Source organism: Acomys russatus, chromosome X (assembly GCF_903995435.1).
Source record: "Acomys russatus chromosome X, mAcoRus1.1, whole genome shotgun sequence".
Classification (NCBI taxonomy): domain Eukaryota; kingdom Metazoa; phylum Chordata; class Mammalia; order Rodentia; family Muridae; genus Acomys; species Acomys russatus.
In genome coordinates, this window is record NC_067169.1 from 11,041,873 (window position 1) to 11,050,572 (window position 8,700).

The 8,700-nt window shown below is 41.4% G+C and overlaps 1 pseudogene; it reads right to left on the reverse strand.

Annotated features, from left to right (window-relative positions):
* Window positions 1-8,015: 8,015 nt before the first annotated feature.
* Window positions 8,016-8,500, reverse strand: LOC127184646 (ubiquitin-conjugating enzyme E2 L3-like; annotated as a pseudogene).
* Between the last annotated feature and the right edge of the window lie 200 nt (window positions 8,501-8,700).

Consider the following 8,700-nt stretch of genomic DNA (forward strand, 5'->3'; position numbering starts at 1 on the left):
AGATGACACCATTGATAAAGAGCTGGCCATGCAGGCACAAGATCCTGAGTTTAGACCATGGGAACTCATGTTTGAAAAGCTAAGTTCCTTGAGTGTTTATAATCCTAGCCCTGGAGAGATGGAGACAGCCAGTCTAGCTGAACTGGTGAGCCAGATCCAGGTTTAGTCAGAGTTTCTGTCTCAGAAAATAAGATGTAGGGGAATTGAGGAGGGCATTCAATATCCACAGGGATCACAAATGGAAAAAACTTGAAGAAGCCATGGGATAAAAGGTAAAACCTACATGATCTCACACACACACACACACACACACACACACACACACACACACAGAGAGAGAGAGAGAGAGAGAGAGAGAGAGAGAGAGAGAGAGAGAGAGAGAGAGAGAGAGGGAGGGAGAGAGAGAGAGAGAGAGATCTGTCATGAAGCCACTTAGCTATATCCCCATCCCAAGATAAGATTCTTGAATGAGCAAATGAATAAAATGAATAGATGGATGAGTGTAGCTGAGCCATGGATGAAGGATATTTCCTTCTCTACAGATACCATGTAATCATTTTTCAGAGATGTCTTTCTTCCCCAGGTAGCCTCTCTTGGGCGTAGTAACTAGGTTAAGTAGGAGGATGTCCCTGGTGTCTAATAGCATCCTTTCTCGAGGGACATATAGGCAGTGATCCTGCAATAGTGTTAGAAGGCAGATTTTAAGATCTCCCTCTGTCTCTCTCTCTGTCTCTCTGTGTCTGTCTGTCTGTCTGTCTGTCTCTCTCTCTCTCTCTCTCTCTCGCTCTCTCTGTGTGTGTGTTTGTGCTTCACATTTAAGTTTCTCAGTAGGCATTAATGATCTGTGTCACAGTTTAGGTTTCCTTGGAAACAGACCCTGAGACTGAGTTCATGTGCAAGTTCGTTATTAAGGAGAGCTTCTGGGATCGATGGCTATGGAAGGCAGAAGGAAATAAAAGTGGCTACAGGGAAAGGCTGAGCTACATTCTAGACCCAGAGACAGCCTCCCCTCTAGGGAATTTGAGAGCTGGGTTGCTCTTTGAAGGTGTCTCAAATTAAGCTGAAGTGACCACTCATTTATACTCTTGCTTTAGATGGCATTGTATGTGCTCTGGCCACAAGATGGTATGATTTTATTTTCTGTAAGATGGTTCTGTGCATCTGTGGCTGACCCTGGAGGGGCTGAAACTTGAGTAACAATAGCTCGTTGGGCTCCCATGACGATCAAGCATTTCTTTGTAGGTAGATTTGAGAAGTGTATCTCCATATTCAAAACAGCCTGTTAAATATACTTTCCAACTCATCCCTTCTCACCTTCTGCTGTTGTTTCCTTTCCTTCCTGTCTTAGTGGCAAAAGAAGGCTCATCATCTCCATCTTTTGTTCATACTTCCTCTCTTACTAGAATAGTAAGTTGAGTTAACTTTCACATACTTTAAGGTGACTCTTTGGGCATCATCTCCTCACAAGATGTTTCTCTGGGTTCCTCAAAGCACGAGAAGATGATTTCAGAATTGAGGGCAGCTCAATGGTAGAGTGCAGTTCAATCTCTAGCGCCTAAAATATGTGATTATCCACAATGTTTTTTTTTTTAAAAATCACACCCTGGGGGTAGAGAGGTGCCTTAATGGTTAATCATCTTGCAGAGGATTAGAGTTTGGTTTGGACCATCCACTTTGGGAGACTCTCAGCTGCTTGGAACTCCAGTCTCAGGGTATCTGACATCACCCTCTTTTGGTTTCTTCAGGCACTCTCATACACAAATGTATATATACACATGCCTAAACATAGATAAAAATCTAATCCTAAAAATAGCCTATCTTTTGATTATAAACTAGCCTTTCTGTACTACTGTGTTATTATGTAGTCATCTATCACCTCAGACCAGAAGTTCTTTCAGAGCCCAGCCCCTGGCAATGTCTGACTAAAACCAGACTGGGGATTCAGTTTGTGTTTGCTGGATTCATGGGTGAGGGGCAGCTCTCCTTACCAGCAGTGGTATATGTGTATAGCTCCATTGGCTAAGAAGCTATACAATCTGCCTACTGTAACATCAAGTATGTTTATTCAACTTTTTTCATGTAGGGCTTACGCTTTCTGAATACTTTGCACTTGGCTGGCTGTTTGTCAGATGAAAAGTATATATGCTATTTTTCTAAGCTGTTTTTTAACCAACCAATAATAGGTTGGGGCATTTTGGTGGATTATAAGAATATTCTTGATGCATTACAAGATCTTGGTTCCCTCATTCTCTGGTATCAATTTCTGATCTGTAGGGTAGAATAAGGGGAAATTGTGGTAGAGAGAAGTGGGATACACAGGCGAACACAGCAGTATCTAGAGAGCAGGCAGTTGAGCCGAGGAGCACCAGTTCTGGCTTAGGGTCACGCCACCAAGTAGGAATATGCATACATTATGTTGTTTGTATATCTATTTTACATAAGGCTTGTGAACTAAGAGAGTTCAAACATGGAAAAATGATGTCACAACTGAAGCCTCCTAGTGTGTAGTAACTACTAACAACATTGCCAAATCAGGGCAAGCTCAAGGTGGGAAATAAGACAGTGAGGTAAGGATGCAGATCACTCTGAGAGGCTATGTCTAGGTGAAAGAGAAAGCTAGTCCTGAATACAGATGTGAGGATGCGCCCCACCCACTGGTCTTGCACACTTTACACTGAGTGCTTTGATGGTCTTAGGGAAGACTTTTACTTAGTGTATGAGACTGGTGATTAGTAGAAAGTTCTGTGTGGACTGACTTTATTTGAGTTGCCTCTGCTTCTGTTTTCTTTGTTAACAATGCAAAGTAAGGAAAGGTTCAAGTAAACAGACCGGTTAGGCACTTACTGCAGTAATCCAAGTAAGAGATGACTGAAGCAGATTGGCTCATAAGGCTGCTGTCTGAGAGGGACAGCTCTTATTCAGTTCCCGCAACGTGAGGGCAGTATGTGAAGGCCAGATGGCCATGTGGGTCACAAGGTCATAAGTGTCCTAAACTAGAAGTTGAAGTCTGCCACTTAAAGTTTTACTAAAACTAAAACAAAAACAAAACCAACCAAACAAGAACCTGGGTGACAGAGAGGCAGTAATAAACGGAAATGTGTCTGTTTCCTGAGGAGGGAAAAGTTAAAAGTTCTCTGTGCCTGGCCTATAACAGTGTTGCGATTTATAGAAAATATGAAACAAATATCAAGCAATTATGATATGTAAATTTTCTGTGAGGTAAATGATCTAAATCTTTTCCTGGGAGAAGGCCTCTCCTCTGGCACCAAGGCCTCAGGAAATTTTCACCTGTACTCTGGGGGAGAAAGTTTTAATTGTTTTTATAGTCCACATTCCACAGTATGATTGCTTAGCAGACCTAAAGCAATTTTACCTTTACTATAGGGAACTATTTCCAGAAGGGAGATCACAACAGCTGCCTACCTAAGACCATCTCAGAGTTTCAGAAAGAGACCACCTGCCACTGACTTTCACATTTGAATAGATCTGGAAAACCTCCTATGACTCACACGATATATTCCGGCACACTCACACAAGACTCTGTTCATACTGACCTGAAGTTTTCATGAGGAACTGAACCCTGAGTGGATTTTTATCCTGACATGCTATCTTCTTTTCTGGCCCTTGTATTCTCTCTTAGAGAAGTGTTTTCTATTGAAATATAGCTCATTCTATTTTTTAAAATTTCTTGTCACAACAAATGACTTGAATGGTTCCATATGCATGCACCTAATTTTCTCGACAATATCTCTTTGGCGTGTAAGCTGGTTCTCCCAAAAAGGAATGGAATGTTCATGGAAGTATTTATATCATCTTACTTCTGAATGATTCTAGAAGGTTCTGGATGGAACTTTAAGAGGCTTAAAGGTAAACAGGCTCTTCTAACATGGCTGTTATGATGAGAGTGAAAATTTCTTAGGACAGGAATGGTCTCGCTTTCACTATCTCGGTAGTCTTTTACATTGAACTGTGATATAAAGTCAGTGACTGTTTCTTTAACAGTGAACTCTGCCAGACCCTTCCCCCCTTTTTGTCACATGGTGATGTCTTCAACCATTAAAGTTATTTAGAGTGGCCAAAAGATATAGTACTAAAAAATATGTGCTGTAGGTATAACGCCCTTCTTTGTATTAGTCATTTTTCTTATTGCTGTAACCAAATACCTGACAAGAAGCAATTTAAGGGATGAAGAGCTTATTTTGGCTCATGATTTAAGAGATATAATTCAACATGGTGGTAGGAGAGTGACGTAGCTATTTATAGCACATCTATACTCAGAAAGGGGGTAGGGACAGACAGACAGACAAACACACACACACACACACACACACACATACACAGAGAGAGAGAGACAGACAGACAGACAGGCAGACAGACAGACAGACACACACACAGGCAGACAGATAGACACAGATAGATAGACAGAGATGCTGGTATTCCTCTGCTGACTGCCCTGCCCCAAACTTCTTTTTTTGTTCTTTTTATTCAGTTCAGGGACCAAGGTCATTGGATAGTGTTGGCCACATTCAAAGTGAGTCTTTCCTCTTAGTTAACCATCTCCTAAAACTCCCTAAAAAAACAAAACAAAACAAAACAAAAAAAAAAAAAAAAACCATAGCTAGATCATCCCAAATCCAGTCATGCTGATAAGATTAAATGTCACACTCACTAATAAAGTATAACTTTTATTGCATTTTCTAATTCAAAAGTTTTTTCTTTGTTGGTTTGGTTTTTGCTGTGTTTTAAGACAAGGTTTCTCTGTGTAGCCTTGGCTGTCTTTGTAAACTCAGAGAGATCTGCCTGCCTCTGACTACTGAGTGCTGGGATTACAGGCACGTGTCACCACCATCTGGCAATTTAAAAGATTTTAACTGATATAAAATAAAAATTAAATAAACTAATGAGGTACATATTCAATATGTACATGCTTAGTGTAAAGTTTAAATCAAGAGAAGCATATCTCCTCAAAACTTGTTACTTTTCCATACAAAAGACATCCAATATCTATCTATCTATCTGTCTGTCTATCTATCTATCTATCTATCTATCTATCTATCTATCTATCTACCTGCCTACCTACCTACCTATTTCTCTGTGTCTACATTTGCTTTTCCCTCAGCTGAAGACAGAACCTGGAGCTTCATACACACTAGGCAGACATTCTGCCACAGTGCTAAACTCCTTGCCTGTGTATTCTTGTTTTAAAAAGCTATTGTGTTATTATTACCTTTACTTACTATGGTCTTTAGCAGAACAGTTTGAATAACAGCTCAAAAATACATACTTTTTTGTTGTTGTTCTGTTTTTTGAGACAAAATCTCAGTTTGTGGCCCTAGGTAGCCTAGAGATATGTAGTCCAAGCTACATAGCCACCTTGTGGCAAATCTCCTGCTTTGATTCCCTCAAATGCTTAAATGGCAGCCATGAGCCATCACACCCAGACCCAAAGTTTTTTTTTTGAAAGCATGAAGTCATGTTATATTTTGGAATCTGTATATGGTGTATTGCTTGGTTAATTTTTGCAAAATTTTATAAGCCAAAAAGTATATGGACTAACTAAGTACTTGCAACAGTGAGAAGATAGGAGGAAAGTTGTGTCCCAGTTGTGAGAAGCTTTCTATCAGGAGTACCACTGAGACTTGCTGAGAAGTAGAAAATTAATAAAAGGTGCAGATGGTGCCAGCCTTTGTTGCTTGTATATAGGGCCAGCTAATCTTACTGCCTCGTGCATATGCCTTGTGCATATGCATACATATGTGTGTCTATGTATGTCCACATATAACTAATATGATCAAAGAAAAAAAGGCTATCAACTTGAGAGTGGAGGGCGGGCGTAGAAGGCCTTTGAGGGAGGGTAGTTTGGAAAAGGATGAAAGGAAGGCAGAAAGAGGGAGAGGTAAAATAATTCTATTTTCATTAAATACATTAAAATACAATAAAATAAACAAAAATTGAATCCTGGGACAAGGTGTCTAACTCAATTTACAGAGTGCTTGCCTATCATGCATTTGGTATTGAGTTTGGTTCCCAGCACTGCATAAATTAGGCATGAAGGTACATGCCTGTAGTCCTAGTACTGAGGACATAGAAGCAGGAGGATCAAGGTCATACTTGACTACAAAGCTAGTTGAATGTCCCTCTACTTTCATACATTTTATTGTTTTTTATTTCCTTGCTTGTCGCTATAGTCTTGGTAAATTTTATACATGAATATAAATAATGTATTCTTCAGTTTGACAATTTAGAATTTATGTAAATAATGAAATATTATATACACTCAGCTGTGGATTGCTGTATGTGTGCCTATTATCAGCATTATATGTGTGACTTTAGGGCTGTGGAGATTGGGTATGCATAAGTCCAGGGAGAGCTAGGTCTGGATGAATAGGAGCCCCTGCAGTTATACACGACTGAGATTCAGTGTGCTTCCAAATATGGCCACAAAAATATCTCACAATCAGGGAAACCTATAGCCCCAGCTACTTCAAAGGCTGAGATAGGAGGATGGTTTGAACTCAGCAGGTTGAGATAAGCCTGGGAAACATGGTGAGACCCCCCTCTCTAAATGAGCAAGCAAACAAAAAGAAATAAATGCCCATCCCCCAAGTTCTTTCCTATGTGACCTTGTTCTGCCCCCATCAAGAAATGAAACTCTTTTTCTTCCCCATGGGCTGGCTTGGTATTAGGACTTATTTTAACTACTATGATATAGTAGAAAGGATGCTAGGAATGCCTGAGGATACTAAATGTGAGAGCTGGAGCTTTTGCCTTTGCCACCTGGAAAACTCATTGCCCTGAGGTTACTAGGTGAGGAAGTTTAAGGTGACCATATGGTAAGAGAAAGGCCACTTGGTGCAACCTATGTATTGTACCTTCCAGTTCAGCCCAGTCACCATCTGAGTGCAGCAGAGTGAAGGAGCCCAGCTGATGGGAACATGTGAGACAGAACTGCCCAGCTGGACCCTGCTCCAATTCAATTCCTGACCCACAGTACCACAAGCAAATAAGACAGAACTTGAGGGGAGGGACCCTTCAGAGAATTCACAGTTGTCCCAGGTTGAGCTAATTGTTACACATGGACATGGAAGCAAAGAAGGTGACCTTGGTTTGCAGTTCTCTGCAGCTCAGGCAGTCCCTGAAGTCTTAAGATGGATTGCCAACAGCAGCAGGCACCACAGATTCCATCTAAAAAGGGTGATCTGAGAAACTTACAGTTCCCACAAATATTCAAGTACAAAGCAGCTGATTATAACCTTTTTTCACCATTGATGGATATTTGGATTCCAAAATCATTAGACAATCTTTCATATTTTCTAAGTATGCTAACATTTTGTAGTTTATATTAATTTTTTAAAATTTATTTTTCAGGGTTTGTTGTTGTTTGTTTGTTTGTTTGTTTTTGTTTTAGTTTTTCCCTTTCCTCCTTCCAAACCCTCCCAACTATCCTACAAATTCATAGCCTATTATTGTTATTGCCTTTGTGTGTGTGTGTATGCGTGCTCGCGTGTGTGTGCACGTGTACGTATGTGTGTATGTGTGCATGTGTATGTGTGTGTTCCTAAATATAACTTGCTCAGTCTGTGTGTTACTTGTATGCTTTAAGACTTATTTATTAGGTATACAGTGTTCTGTCTGCATGTACACCTGCATGCCAGAAGAGGGCACCAGATCTCATTATAGATGGTTGTGAGCCACCATGGAGTTGCTGGGAATTGAACTCAGCATCTTGGGAAGAGCAGCCAGTGCTCTTAATCTCTGAGCCGTCTCTCCAACCCCTACTTGTATGTTTTATTGAACCTGAAAGTGATTTAGTTTTCCTATGGTGCAAAGATCCGTGTTTTTTGTTTGTTTGTTTGTTTGTTTAGAACATCTGAATTTTTTAATCCTTCTTTACAGGTTACATAGACCACTTTTGATTAAGAAAACTGTAGAGTTAGTAACTGCTACAAGCGGACGCCAGGTGGTGGCACACAGAGTCCTGCTCTGCGGGTATCTGAAAGCACTGCTTGGGGGTCTCTGCTCAAACTTGTGGGACTCACTCACGGCAGATTTTAGTCCACAGGTCGCTTTTCCCCATATTTCTTTGTAAACTCTTCAGCATTCTTACAGAATTTTTTACGGTCCTTAGAGTATTCTTCAGCTAGGTCAGCCCGGAGTGGGTGCTCTGGCTGGAGGTCGTTCACCCGTGCTGTGAGGGACTGAATCACTTGGTCAGTCTTGGTGGCTGGCTTCCAGTTTTCAGCACTAATTACTGGCAGACAGACCTGCCCCTTCTCATCGATGTCAGGGTGGTAGATCTTTGTTTTAAATGTGATCTTGGGCGGTTTGAATGGCTACTCTGCTGGAAAGTTGATTTCGACTCTGAAGGCCCCCTTATCATATGGAGGGTTGTCAGGAACAAAAAGCCCTTGCCAAGTCAATAAATTAGCTCCATCAACCTGGATGTTACGGAAGTTTTTCATTCCACATTTGCGGATCTCTTCAAGCTCCTAACTTTGACCTCCTGCCCTCCTCCTTTCTTTCCTGTCTCAGGCCTCACAGCCTCCCAGAGCTGTGGGCTGGAGGAATGGGGCTCAGAGTCCTGCGACTGCCGCCCAGGACCTGGGGGCTCCCAGCCCGGGCTCTCGCTTTCTTCCCCGAGGGTGCCCAGGTGGGGCCTACAGGCCCGGCCCAAGCATGCCCTGCCCAAGCATCCCCGAC